This window comes from Rutidosis leptorrhynchoides, chromosome 2 (assembly GCF_046630445.1).
Source record: "Rutidosis leptorrhynchoides isolate AG116_Rl617_1_P2 chromosome 2, CSIRO_AGI_Rlap_v1, whole genome shotgun sequence".
NCBI classification, from domain to species: domain Eukaryota; kingdom Viridiplantae; phylum Streptophyta; class Magnoliopsida; order Asterales; family Asteraceae; genus Rutidosis; species Rutidosis leptorrhynchoides.
In genome coordinates, this window is record NC_092334.1 from 72,215,177 (window position 1) to 72,231,482 (window position 16,306).

General features: G+C 36.1%; 1 pseudogene; it reads right to left on the reverse strand.

Annotated features, from left to right (window-relative positions):
• Positions 1-14,973: 14,973 nt before the first annotated feature.
• On the reverse strand, positions 14,974-15,920 carry LOC139891004 (fasciclin-like arabinogalactan protein 7; annotated as a pseudogene).
• Between the last annotated feature and the right edge of the window lie 386 nt (positions 15,921-16,306).

Below are 16,306 nucleotides of genomic sequence, written 5' to 3' on the forward strand. Positions count from 1 at the left end.
CATGTGTTGTGCTGTTTACATGTTGGTTGTTATATACTATATTATTATATATTGAATGCTGGATTTTGACTTGAGTCAAAATGTTTGTATAGAACACCATGGCTAACGGTCGATCCAAACCTACTGCTGCTCAAATTGAAGAGATGATCCAAGAACGTGTAGCCGCAGCCATTGCGGAAATGCAACCCTAAGCTCCACCGCCACCGCCACCGCCACCGGTTATTCAACCCGTTCGAAATGAGTGTACTTACAAGGAATTCCAGAGCTGTAAACCACATAACTTCAGCAGCACCGAGGGACCGGTTGGTCTCACCAGATGGTTCGAGAAACTTGAATCAGTATTCCGAGTTAGCAACTGTTCGGAGGACAATAAGACCAAGTTTGCATCTTGCACGCTATCTGACAGCGCACTAACGTGGTGGAACATGTTAGCTCAAGTGAAAGGTATCGATGAGGCGTATGCTACGCCATGGGAAGAATTTAAGTGTGCTATGATCGAGGAGTATTGTCCGAGAACCGAAATCCAAAAGATGGAAATGGAATTCATGCAGTTAAAGGCCGTTAGGAACGACTTTGATGGTTACAACAGGAGATTTTTGGAACTAGCCCTGATGTGTCCGACAATGGTCACCCCAGAATTCAAACGTATGGAGAGATACTTTTAGGGACTTCCTAAGTCCATCAAGGGTAACGTCACCTCGTCCAAACCACTGAATGTTCCCGAAGCGATGCGCATGGCGCATACTTTGATGAATCAAATAACCATCGATGAACCGGAGAAAACTAAATCTGAAGCAGGTACTAGTGAGAAGCGCAAATGGGATAACCACAACAACAACAACAACAACAACAACAGGGGAAGAAACTATGAACAGAACCCGGCGAAACGACATGAGGGTTTCAGAGGAAACAACAACGGTGGAAACCCCAACCCCAACAACAACACCAACTCCAACCCGAACTACAAGGGAACCCTACCTCAATGCAAGAGGTGTTACAAACACCACACTGGGTATTGCAATGTTGTCTGTGAGAAGTCCCAACGGTCTGGGCATGTTGGCAAGGATTGCAAGGTCACCACTTTGAATGGGAAGCCGAACACCAATGGACCGAAGAAGTGCTACGAATGCGGGCAAATGGACCATTTCAGAAATGCGTGTCCATATAAGCGAAAAGATGGCGGACCACCCCGCGCTAGAGCTTTCAATGTTAATGCAAGGGATGCACACGAAAACCCCGACTTGGTGACAGGTATATTCAAAATCAATAATCTTTTAGCTTCTGTCTTGTTTGATACTGGTGCGGATAGAAGTTATGTATGTAGACATTTTTGCGATAAGATTAATTGGTCATTAGTCCCGTTAAAAGAGAGTATGCTTGTCGAGGTCGCCAACGGTAAACTTGAAAAAGTTGACCACATTAGTCGAGGAGCTATTATCAACATAGCCGGTGCAGATTTCGAAATTGATTTGATACCTATCAAACTGGGAAGTTTTGACGTGATCGTCGGTATGGATTGGTTGAGCAAGATAAAGACCGATATTATCTGTGGAGATAAAGCACTTCGCATACCACAAGGAGATGGCGAACCACTGGTTATCTACGGAGAGAGATGTACCTCGAAGTTGAACCTCATTAGTTGCGTGAAAGCGCAAAAGATTATGAAGAAGGGACATTTTGCTGTCCTAGCACATGTGAATTCAGTAGAAACTGAAGTGAAAAGCGTGAACGACGTTCGAATTGTGAACGAATTTTCTGATGTCTTCCCAGAGGAATTGCCTGGATTACCGCCGCCGAGAGCCGTAGAGTTTCATATTGATTTAGTGCCAGGAGCTGCACCTGTAGCTCGCGCACCTTATAGACTCGCACCTTCCGAGATGCAAGAATTACAGAGCCAACTACAAGAACTACTTGATCGAGGATTTATCCAACCTAGTTTCTCGCCTTGGGTCGCACCTGTGTTGTTTGTGAAGAAGAAGGATGGATCCTTCCGTATGTGTATCGACTACCGTGAGCTCAACAAATTGACTATCAAGAATCGGTATCCCCTTCCACGAATTGACGATCTTTTTGATCAACTACAAGGATCGAGCGTTTACTCAAAGATCGATTTACGATCCGGATATCACCAGCTGAGGGTGAAGGAAGGTGACGTGATGAAAACTGCATTCAGGACCCGTTATGGTCATTATGAGTTTCTCGTGATGCCATTCGGTTTGACAAATGCACTTGCCGTGTTCATGGACCTCATGAATCGTGTCTGCAAGCCGTACTTGGATAAGTTTGTTATCATCTTCATAGATGATATCCTCATCTACTCTAAGAGCGAAGAAGAGCATGAGCAACACCTCCGACTAGTACTTGAACTCTTAAGGCAAGAGCAACTTTACGCCAAATTCTCCAAGTGTGAATTTTGGTTGAAGGAAGTCCAGTTTCTGGGTCATGTTGTGAGCGACCAGGGTATCAAAGTTGATCCCACGAAGATTGAAGCTATCAGCAAGTGGGAGACCCCCACTACTCCAACGCATATTCGCCAATTCCTAGGTCTCGCCGGTTACTACTGAAGGTTTATCGAAGGTTTCTCTCTGATTGCGCGTCCTTTGACCGGGCTGACTCACAAGGGTAAGAATTTCACTTGGGAACCCGCATAGCATTTCAAACTTTGAAGAAGAAGTTAACCACCGCACCTATCCTATCGCTTCCTGAGGGCAGTGACGACTTTGTTGTTTAATGTGATGCTTCGAAGAGTGGTTTTGGTTGTGTACTGATGCAACAATCAAAGGTTATTGCCTATGCCTCCCGCCAGTTGAAGATTCATGAGCGGAACTACACTACGCATGATCTTGAACTTGGAGCCGTTGTCTTTGCACTCAAATTGTGGAGACACTATTTGTATGGAACTAAGAGCACTATCTTCACCGATCACAAGAGTCTCCAGCACATCTTCGATCAGAAGCAACTGAATATGAGACAGCGTCGATGGATCGAGACGCTCAATGACTACGACTGTGAACTCCGTTATCACCCTGGCAAGGCCAATGTTGTAGCTGACGCTTTAAGCCGAAAGGAGAGGACAGCACCTCTTCGTGTTAGGGCTCTGAACATCACCATCCATTCGAACCTCAACAGTCAGATCAGATTAGCCCAAGATGAGGCTCTCAAGGAGGAGAACATATCTCATAAACATTTGAACATACTTGTCTCTCAATTCGAGGTTTGGGAGTCTGGACTCCGATGTTATGCCGGAAGGATTTGGGTACCTCATTATGGAGATCTACGGAACCTTATACTTGATGAATCACACAAATCGAGATATTCGATTCATCCTAGAGCGGGCAAGATGTACCACGACCTTAAAGAACAGTATTGGTGGCCGAATCTTAAGAAAGACGTTGCAACTTATGTTGGTAAGTGTTTGACTTGCTCGAAGGTTAAAGCCGAGCATCAGAGACCTTCTGGGTTACTTCAACAGCCGGAAATCCCACAATGGAAGTGGGAAAGGATCACGATGGATTTCATTACCAAGCTACCAAAGACGGTGGGCGGATACGATACCATTTGGGTTATCGTTGACCGTCTTACCAAATCTGCACACTTTATAGCGATGAAGGAAACAGATACAATAGAGAAACTTGCTCAATTATACATCAAGGAGGTTGTATCTCGTCACGGTGTACCTTTATCGATCATCTCAGATCGCGATCCCCGTTTTGCCTCTAGATTTTGGCGTTCTTTGCAAGAAGCCATGGGAACCCGTCTCGACATGAGTACTGCTTATCACCCTCAGACTAACGGCCAAAGTGAACGAACGATTCAGACCTTGGAGGACATGTTGCGTGCATGTGTCATCGATTTCGGAAAGGCCTGGGAAAGGCATTTGCCACTCGCCGAATTTTTTTACAACAACAGTTATCACTCTAGCATTAATGCCTCGCCTTTTGAAGCATTGTATGGCCGTAAGTGCCGATCTCCTATTTGTTGGGCCGAAGTAGGCGAAAAGCAAATCACCGGACCCGAGGTAGTCCATGAAACCACGGAGAAGATTGCTCAGATTCAAGCTAGACTTAAGACTGCCCACGATCGTCAAAAGAGTTATGCCGATCTTAAATGTAAGGACTTTGAATTCAACATTGGTGATCGTGTAATGTTGAAGGTTGCACCTTGGAAAGGTGTGATCCGTTTTGGAAAACGTGAAAAGTTAAACCCACGATACATTGGTCCTTTCGAAATCTTAGAACATGTTGGACCCGTTGCATACCGTTTGGATCTACCAGCATAATTGAGCTCAGTTCATCCTATCTTCCACGTGTCAAACCTGAAGAAGTGTCTTGCTACAACCGAACTTATCATACCACTGGAAGAACTTACAATTGACGACAAACTCCACTTTGTGGAAGAACCAGTCAAGATTATGGATCGTGAGATCAAAACTTTGAAATGCAACAAGATTCCGATCGTCCGAGTACGATGGAATGTCAAACTAGGACCTGAATTTACTTGGGAGCGAGAGGATCAAATGATGCGGAAGTATCCTCACCTTTTCCCGACTCCTCCATCTACCTCAGCTTAAATTTCGGGACGAAATTTTCTTTAACAGGAGGGTAATGTAACGACCCTGGATTTTCCAACGTTTATTTATTAATAATTATTATTATTAATACGTGTGATTAAACGAATGTATGTTATTACATTTGCATGTTGCCATGATTGCCCGTACGACTTTAATTGCCCGAAACGTCTTTGTGACACACGAAACTTGCACGAATAATATTTTTAAGTATTATTTACATTCATGATCAATTTTATTAATCATTTTGATTAACTATGGTTATTAGTTAATTACTTGGGCCTTTAGTAGTGTTAATGGACTTTTAATTGGATTAACTTGTTACTACTTGAAACTTGGGCTTTAATTAATGTTAGTGGACTTAAAGAGCCCACCCTACTTCATTCATGGACTCTTAAGCCCATACTTGCATGTAAGTATCATTTAGGTTACAACTAGTTAGTTAAAGACTTATAGAATCTTGTTACACATCTTCCCCATGCTAGGCCACTTATTAACCAACTTTTATGCCACATGCATGCAAGAGACTAGAGTGTAATTTCCTTCCCCTTCCCCTTGTTTTGGCCGTCGGCCTTTGTGGCTAGTGAGAGGGTTTTTGTTTCAAATTTTGCTATCATATCTCCTAGTATCCTTCACCACTTCTCTCATTCAAAACACACACTTCAACTTGCTTCATTTTTTTCTCTCATCTTTCTCTACATTTTGTAAGTAACAAAGCTTGAGTTCTTCCCTTTCTTCTCTCTTAAAACCATAGCCTTTGGCTACCAAGATCATCATCATCTTTTGTTACTTGTTGTTTGATTACTTGTTTGTTAATTATTTACTTACTTGTTGTTGTTACATACTAGTTTCAAGAATCAACTCTTTAGTTTGATTCTTCATTTATCTTGTATTTACAAGAACACTCAAGAACATAAACTTACTAGTTTATGTTCTACTTTTAAAAGTTTCAAAGACTTAAGTTCATGTGTTGTGAAAACATACTTGAAATTCATGTTAGTAAACTTTAAAGTTTACTTTCTTAAAGATCAAACTTTGGTTTGAATCTTTAAAGTATGAACAACCATGACCTATTAACTTGTTTACTTAGTTTATTTCTTCATAATATGCACTTTAAATTCATGGTGTTGGTTATTATTGGTCAAATGTTACTAGTTAACTTTGATCTCATTAATCTTTAACTAAAGTTAACTTTAAAAGTTCAAGAACATGTTAGTAAGTTTTCTTTAATTATAACTATGTACACTTATGTTAGATCTAGGCTTTTGAGTCTTGGATCTTCAAGATCAAACTAAGAACTATGTTCTACAACTTAAGATCTTGATTTCATAAGTTCACTTTCAAGTTTGTAACTTATTATTAGTTTTAAAGTTCATGTAAGTGTTAGATCCAAGACCTTGATGTAACTTTGGTTCATCAAACTTCATACAACTCTTAAGTGAGTTGTGCTACATGTCTTGGACTTGCACAAGTGTTATGATGGTAAAACCTTGGTTAAGATGATGCAAACACATCAATGAGTTGTACACTTGAAGCTATAGGCATCGAGGATGAGAACCATGATTAACATCAAGCACCAAAACCCACCGGAACCCATTTATCTTTCTGTTTCTTCTTACAGCCTACTGTTCATCCGTTTCTGTAACAGACCAGTAAGATCTGGGCTGTTGTGATTATAGTTTTCAAATAGCTCTTTTCGATTATATAACTTTTCATATACGACTCGTCTTAATCCGAGTTACGGTTTAGGATTTATGGCCCTCCGATCGTCACTATGTCCTTTTTACGTTGTGCAGAAATTTCTGATCTACTCGCACTTAGACCGTCACCACGGTCAAACAAAGACGAGTTTGCTTCTGTAAATTTTACCACACTTAAAGGACTCATAGACAGAGCCATGGCCACTGGTCTCACCTTATTTCAGTAGGTATTGAGGCCGTGGTGACTGATCGAAGTCAGCCTTTGTTTTAAACTACTTTCATGAACGAAACCTACTTTACACCTTTTGTTTGATGATAAATGATGATGACCCTTAAGACCTTATTTACATACTTTTAAACCTTTTCGGAAGATTTACTAACTTAGTACTATTTGACTTAGGTTGAGGACTTTCGGACCGATTACTTGCACACTTTTCCCGACTCGACTTTACGACTACTTTATCATTGTGAGTTATAGTATTCCCTTTTTACTTTAACTTATTTTGAGAACTGAGAATACATGCGGATTTTATGTTTTACATACTAGGCACGAGTACTTAAACTTATATATGTGTGGGTTATACAACGGCATAAACATTCCCTTTAGCTCGGTAACGTTTAATCATTGGTTTTTGAACCGTGAACGCGAATCTTAGATATGGATCCATAGGGTTTGACATCCCCACTCGAGCTAGTAGCGCTAGCATTTAATGAGTATTTAATACTTCGTAGACATACGCATTTGCCAAGTGTACTTTCAGGGGGTATAAACGTTAAGTTAGTTACCAAGTGCCCACGGTTAACATATACTTTATCATACTATTTTGAAACGCTCTTTGTAGCACTGAAATCTCGTGGCCTACCTTACATACTGTTATACTTAAACTATAGCTCACCAACCTTTGTGTTGACGTTTTTAAGCATGTTTTTCTCAGGTGCTTGAGGTTAGCTTCCGCTGTGTACTAGTCGTGATGTAGACACCCGCTGCTTAGAGTTGTCATCGCATGAACTACTTTACCTTGCATTCAAACTTTAGTACTTTTGAACTATGACTTGTAATGACCATTGTGGTCACATACATTTATTATTTGCTTCTACTTAGTGAAGCACGCTTTTGGATTGTAAAACATTCGATGTTGGTTTAGACATCACTTTATTAATGAATGCAAACTCTTTTTGAAAACGCATATAGTACTTAACCTTGTAATGATCCTGTTGTTGATGATTCGTACACGATGGTTTTGTATGGGGCATCACACAAAAGGAGGCAGACCACCGACCGCTGGACTACATCAATATTGACCAATAGAATAATAAATTCTAGGGAAAAAAAGAAAATAATAATATCTAGTCAATGAAAGAAGCTTTTTTTTTTTTTTTTTCATTGAGCTTACTGTAGTTTAAATTTATTATTCTCTAACTTCAAATTTCTAACGTTATTTGTTAGATTTTATGATCACGCTTGAATTTGATGTCGTTGATTTAATACCTTCGCCACTGATAAATTCTAGGGAAAAAAAAAATAAAGCTTCTTTCATTGAGCAGATATTAAATCAATGACATCAAATTTAAGCGTGATCATAAAATCTAACAAATAAGTTAGAAATTGAAAAAATTACGTCGTTGGTACCTGTGGTTTGTTCATTTTTTCATCACAACACCTAAACTTTAAATTTTGCGTCGTTGGCACCTATGGTTTCATTAAATTACCTAGTTAGTACCCCAGCTAACGGCCCTTTATTTTCAAAGGTTAACCCCTCACATGTGCCACACATGTGAGGGTAATCTCGTCCTTTTATTTAATTTTCTTCCCCAAATTGATAGCCCCAAATCAATGAGCCTGGAAAACCTAATTCATCATTCGTCTCAAAGAGGCATGAGTAAAAATGAAATCACAATTCAAAAAGACAAACACAAATTCATTTTATTTAGTACTTATAATTCAGTAAACAAATTCATGATTTATTCAGTGCTCTGTTCACGTTTCATGTTCATCATCATCTAAATTTCGAAATCAAAAATTGATGAATCTCAACTCTAATTGATTACATAAATTCGTACTACATCATATTCCTAAGCTTCGTTTATCATTAGTTTCGATTAACATCAACTGATTTGCAGATTTTCGATTCGTGTTCTTCATTAACCGAAAACATTAAAAATCGAGGACTTCGGATCGTTCTGGAATGATTTTGAGAAATGTAAAAATGTAGAAGTGTTCACAATCTCATCATGAAACTCTCTGCAAAATATCAGATCCAGACATGACGAATCGAGCTCGAATTTTTCAGTCAAAGTTCGCTAGAAAAGTCAACTATTTCTTCTTCATTAAAATTCGAAGTTGATATGGTGTTTCTAGCTATTCTGATGATCAACGAGTATCAGGTATATGATTTAAAACAATTTTGGTGAAGGAAACAAGGACTAAAAACAAGCAGATCGAAAAATTAATTTCAAGTTCATGAAGATGAACTTCGCTACTGTTCTTCATCAATTGCATGGCTTCTGTTTTCAACAGGTTAGTCATATTACGTTTTCAGCATCATGTTCTTATTTAGGTGCTGTTTGTTTTTTTAAGATGTTTTTATCTGAAATCTGTGAAACACATCTGTAAAGAAGATGTGGCCTGAAGATCTGTAATATGAAGATTGAAGACTGTTTGTTTTTATGTCTGCTAAATTTAATTTAAAATTCTGAATTTTCAGTTTTCACTAAAACAATGTTGAATTAAAAAATAATCTTGATGTGATTTTAGATTACAAGTTAAAAATCAAACATTCAAAATAAATATTTAACAAAAAAAAGCATTCATGATACTAGTTAAAAATTCATTATATTATATGTTTCAAAAAAACAAAAGTCACAATTTGTAATAGTGAACATTACTGTACTACTGTACAACTTTCACCACATGCTCCGTGATCTCTGTTGCTGTTCTCAAATTAAAGTTCTATGTAGTATTCCTGAAACGCCCCGTCCTAATCCATCCGGACGAAGTCCATATCGATTATAAACGATTCACAACAGTTGATTACATCACGAGGTACTTGACCTCTATATGATACATTTTACAAACATTGCATTCGTTTTTGAAAAAGACAATCTTTCATTTCATCGAACGTTGAAGGCAGGCATACCATTTCATAATATATCTAACTATAATTGACTTAATAATAATCTTGATGAACACAACGACTCGAATGCAACGTCTTTTGAAATATGTCAAGAATGACCCCAAGTAATATCTCTAAGATGAGCAAATGCACAGCGGAATATTTCTTTAATACCTGAGAATAAACATGCTTTAAAGTGTCAACCAAAAGGTTGGTGAGTTCATTAGTTTAACATAAATAATCATTTCATAATTTTAATAGACCACAAGATTTCATATTTCCATTTCTCATAAACATACGTCCCATGCATAGAGACAAAAATATCATTCATATGGATTGAACACCTGGTAACCGACATTCACAATATGCATATAAGAATATCCCCATCATTCCGGGATCCTCCTTCGGACATGATATAAATTTTAAAGTACTAAAGCATCCGGTACTTTGGATGGGGCTTGTTGGGCCCGATAGATCTATCTTTAGAGTTCGCGTCAATTAGGGTGTCTGTTCCCTAATTCTTAGATTACCAGACTTAATAAAAAGAGGCATATTCAATTTAATAATTCAATCATAGAATGTAGTTTCGATTACTTGTGTCTATTTCGTAAAACAGTTATAAAAACAGCGCATGCATTCTCAGCCCAAAAATGTATATGAAAAGGGAATAATGAAACTCACCTCCAATATTTTGTAGTAAAAATATTCGTACGGCGATACTGAATAATGCAAGGTTGGTCTCGGATTCACGAACCTATATCATTTATATATATATATATATATATATATATATATATATATATATATATATATATATATATATATATATATTAAAACACAATCATAATCGAATAAATTTATATATATTTTGTAATGTATTAAGATTATTACCTTTATATATAATTATATTAACACTTATAATATGTCATAATGTATATATATGTTATATAATCCAATTAATGTTAACAAATATAATAATACATTAGTTAATATGTTAAAATATAATAGTTTGTAATATTAATATACTTATGTTATATGTAATATATTTTATAGAAATAATATTTGTTATATTTAATAATAATAACGTTAATTGTAATATTAATAATAATAATAATAATAATAATAATGATAAAAATAATGATAATTCTAATAATAATATTAATGTTAGTTTTAATGATAAAAATAATAATAATAACAATAATACTACCTTAAGAGAAATAAATAAGCTTCCCAAAAATGAAACTGCCACTGCCTAGGCTCGAACTCAAGACCTCCCGCTAACCCGTAAACTCCTTTAACCATTCATCCATTTATGTTTTTCTGAATTAAATCAGAACCTAATATATATATATATATATATATATATATATATATATATATATATATATATATATATATATATATATATATATATAACCCGTTTTATACTGTTTCCATATTTCTTCTTCTTCTTTACAAAACCAAGAACCATTCATTGTCTTCTACAATTTTCTTCATCATCGTTATTGTTATCAAACCTCATCGTTACCATTTATATATTATTATCATATCATCAAGTAATCACATAAAATCACAACGTTATTATTCGATTTCAACTCCTTATCTCCGTTTCTTCTTTCATCACAATTATGCATCATCTTTATCAAATTATCTAAACTACTCTTTACTGTCGTCACCTCTCATCAGAGTTGTTATTGTTCGAAATAAAAATTATCACGCAGCAGCTAGTATTATAGTAACATTAACGATTGACAAATAAACAAAAACTAGGGCCGATGTAATAGGGTTTTTAAATTGGAACATGGAATTCGGTTGATCACAGCCCATCAGACTCTCCTAAACAGGCTCTCGGCCCAAAAGAGCAATAATAACACAGCCCAACAGAAATTAAAAGTTGGATACTTGTATGGATAAGTAATACGGCCCAGGAGAAAAAAAAAATAGATCGGTCCATATATGTGTGTGGATGTCGACAGAAGAAAAAGCAGGAGACGGGAGTGAGATAGTAATAGGGTTCGGTTTTCTTTTCTTTATTTATGTTTACTGTACCATCATCATATGATCATCATCTTCATCGTCATAACCATAACAGAACTCGTCCATAGGAATGAATATTGCAGCAGCAACATTAGTTTCAACGTGGTGGTGGGTTGGAGGTTTGAACAGGAACAGAAAGCAGCAGAAATATATGTGGTGTTTTGGTTTTATGAACTAATCGAAAGAAACAGAAAATTAGCAGCAATAATTAAATGGGTTTTGATTGGAATTTGAAGATGATCAAATAAGAACAGAAGTAAGAAGAAGCTGAACCATAATCAGTAGTAATTGGCGGTTTTATTCTGAAATATAGCAACGTTGGTAGTGAATTTGGTGGTGGGTTTAATGGAGATTAAAGGTGGTGGCTCATTGGTGTTCTATGGTGGTTCATGATTTCCAGTAGAGAGAGAGAAGAATGTAGAGAGAGCGAGTGGAGGTTGTGGGTTTGATTTATAGAAACAGGAAGAGTAAGTGCAGCAGTTTACATTATGTGAGTGGTAACTTCGAACAGCAACACAAAAGTGATCAAGTAATGGTTCGATGGTGTTGGTTATGGTAGTGGTAACCGATGGTGTGTTGTGGTTAAGAATTGTGGAGAGAGTGTAGAGAGAGAAGAGATTGAAGGTGATGAAAATGACGGTTTGCAGGTGGTCGATGGTGAGGTTTATGATGGTACAGCAAGCCAAATTTTTTTTTACCTAAAGTTGGTGGTGGTTCGGTTGTTGTCAAGTGGTGGAAGATGTATGTGTTGATATAATGTAAAAAGAAAGCAAAGGTGATGTGGGTTTTTGTGAGGTTAGTCGATGGTGGTGATAATTGTAGTTGAAAAGGTGATCAATTAAAAGCAGAAGTAAAGGAAGCAGTTGCTGTAGCAGTAAATTAATTCATGGATGTTTGGTGTGTTTAGTGTTTTGCAGTTCTTGAGCATAATGGGTGTTTGTTTGATTTATGACCCAAGTAATAACATAGTGTAGAGATGAATATCAAATAACAGTGTTTTATTATCTATGTATCATGCTTTTGTAATTATATATATAAAATCTTAGATAGTCAAGACTACAGTAATCAATTACTTTCAAACGTGTAGACACAGTATATATTTCAATCAACATGAAAAATTCAAACATAGTACAAATCATAATTGAATCATAAACAGTGATTAACAATAGAAATATAATAAAGTAAAACACTCGTGAAACTTAATTGTACACATGCTACCGACAGTCTTAACGGACTATTATATCGTGCCCCGTTGTTCACTCAGTGGCGAATAAAAGGTCTTCAGAAAATTCCATATTTTTATAATAATTATCTTTATTTATTTCAGTAATTATGGTATAAAATTCGATCATTAATTTATTAAATAAAAATTACATCAACTGTCCCTCTCAATTCTGGGTAAAATATAAAAAAAATATTGAAATTCATTAATTAATTCCTAAATATATTTTTAGTAAGCCTAAAATTTATAGAACTCATTTTCGAATTCCTGTTTATTTTAAAATTACATAAGTTCCTTTTTAACTCATTTACTATTCATTCAATAACAATTGAGTGTTACCATCGTTTACGAAATAAATTCGAAATCACAAAATATATTTAATATACTTTATTTATGTACACAGATATGTGTTAAATATTAATTATCATAATATCATATTTTTATTTTATTTTATATACTTAGCTTTAATAACCACAACATATAATACTTCAAATATTCTTTCGAATTATTATTTATATATACATACACACATATCTATTTACAATTAATTGTTCGTGAATCCTCGGGAATGGTCAAAGTCAGATGGTATAATGAAATAGTTCCAAAGTTTTTGGAGACTCAATATTACAGACTTTGTTTATCGTATCGAAATCATATAAAGATTAAGTTTAAATTTGGTCAGAAATTCCCGGGTCATCACAATTCCGTCCCCCTGAAACACACTTCAATCGCAATCTTTCTTTCTTATATATATATATATATATATATATATATATATATATATATATATATATATATATATATATATATATAAAAGCATAGTTTCGAGTTTCCACAACTCCTTTTCAATTATTATAACTCAAAAAACTGTAAAGATAACCCATCTTTGAGCTTTTTTTTAACATTTGTTTCATTTTGAGTTTTCTCATGGGTTTTTGACCCCTTACACACCTAGATCAAACAAAGGGAAAGTTTCAGTATGCAAAAGAATTTATTAAAGCAAACAACAACCTTAAATAAATGTAAAGAAGCTGTGGTGTCTCGCCGCAGATGGAAGGGGTGTTGCCCGAAGTGATGTTGCCGGAAATGGTGTCGCCGGAGATGTTGACACCGGAGATGGTGACGCCGGAGATGGTGAGAAGGTGGGTGGAGAATGATTGAAAGAGAAGGGATAAGGTTGGAACTTGGAAGAGAAAGTATCAGTTATTAAAAATGTCTTCTAAATTTTGAAGCTATGTTTTAGAGCTTCTAATTGGAAGACATTTGAAGCACTTATTTTGTCTTATGTCTGCGAAAAAACAAACCGTCTTAAATGGAATTGTCTGCCCGCCCACAGACATAAGACCTAATAAGGTCTTCAATGAGAAAAACAAACACCACCTTAGTCTTCACATCCTCTATAGACTTTTACATCATATTATGCGTTTTCTGACTATTATCAATGTCGTGTATAGGTGATGATTGTGTATCTATATAAAAAGGATGTATAAAGCTTTTGTATCAGTAGCCTGTACATCACGCTTCTTTAATTTGTTAGTTATCTAAATAATATATAATCACTTATTTCTGTATGTTTTTGTTTGTATATTTGTGTCAGCAACATTGCATTGTTGCTCTATGATGGTGGTAATTTTTTGATCAGATGAAGAAGGTAAATGAAAGTAATTTATTCCATATGTTTCGATCAAATAAACAGGGCGAGTGAAAGTTATAAATGACCATGAAATTTGTCTATGACATCCATCGTTTTTGTTCGTGTCAACAAAGCCGCAGCATATCTTCTATTAGAAACGTTACACCAGATATGCTTAATGTGATCATGAGTGGATATAGCATATATGAGTAATTTATTTGCTTTATAGATTCATCTCTCTCCCTAGAGACGAACGACCCAACAAAAAAGAAACAAATAAAGCAACAATCTTTGTGACTTAAATTCAATGTTTTAATACACCCATCTTCCAACAACATCATCAGGTAATTTCAATTCCTTATTCTCTTCATTACAACATCATCATCAGGTGTTTTTATATGAAGAAAATTAAATAAAAAGATGAAATTACCCTCACATGCGTGGCACATGTGAGAGATTAACCCTTAAAAATAAACGGCAGTTAGTTGGGTACTAACTAGGTAATTTAATGAAACCACAGGTACCAACAACGCAAAATTTAAAGTTTAGGTGTTGTGATGAAAAAGTGAACAAACCACAGGTACCAACGGCGTAATTTTTTCTTAGAAATTTGAAGTTAGAGAATAATAAATTTAATCTACAGTAAGCTGTAAACTCGTTTACACAAATATTCTCAAAAATACAATAAAATGTAACGCACATTTTCATCATCATTTAAAAATACACCAAATTTTGTTTTTGTCATACAAATCACCTCTAATTTATTCCCCTGTTTTACAAGACAACCATCAATCTTCCAAAAATTGCCGCCATCACCACCCACCACCGCCCAACGACCCGGCAAGAGCCAGAGGGTTTCGACAAACTTTACGCGTTAACCGAACCCTTCCCTTTCCCTTTTCCACCATCAGCCAACGGACCATCAGCTACCGGTGCCACATCTGGCACCGGTGTTGGTGCGGGTGCTAGGGGTGGTATATCGGTCCCAAAAATTGCCTCAGGAAGTAACACTTTATTCACCTCATAAATTGCCACAGGGTCTTTATCATGAACACTACTACTAACCACAGTATTAGTCCACCCTGATCCACTGTGGATTGAGCCCGAAGTATCCGTAAAATTCAATGTGTAGGACCACCCGCCAATGTGTTAATCGGGCCCGAACCGCCAAGGTTTTTAAAATCCGATAACGAATAATAATGTGGCAAAACATGAAAAAGACACAATTGTTTTAGTTGATCCGATGTAAGGTTCGAAAGTGACGGTTTCTTAAGTGTAGAAAAGGCGGCATCTTTTGGTACAAATAGTGTGATTCCTTCTTCGGTGTCGTTGGCTTGGGCTTGTAGTGTTTCGATTAGTTTAGTGGACTCTAGGTACTTCAAGAAGGTCGAGAATGGGCCAGCGACACTTAGGAGGTTGGTTAGGTTGACGTATTCGGGAATGGGTTCTGGTGCGGGTGCGGGTGCTGGGGTGGGGGTTAGGGTCAGGATAGTGTGGGTTGAAAGAGCTAGTAGTGATGAACCAAAACCTGAATCAGATGTTACTGAACCATATCCTGCTTGACCATATGCTAATGTGGCACATAAAAACAAGATTGTACACATTTTTATGAAATTTTTGGTAGTATTCATTTTATAATATGATCTCCTCAGAACTCGGCCTGCAAAACATTAGAAACACATGTTACTTTTATGATTAGTTAAACAATTTATAAAGGTGCGTAAATACATAATATTAGTACCCTGATAATTCATGAAAAGCACTAGAAGGCTATATATTATTGCAAAGTAAATACATAACAAGATCCAAGTCATCAATTATAACAAACAAGAAAAGACTAAAATTATCAATTAGACTTAAGTAATCCCACTTATATGACGTAAAAAAGAAGCAAACTTGAAAGAGGAAGAACTAACCTTTGACAAGATTAGTTCAAAGAGAAAAAAAAAGTGAGGCTCAATGATAATGCAGTACTGAAGATTGGAAGATTTATATAATGAGGCTTTTGTCAGTGAGAGTGTGAGATCTGGTGCA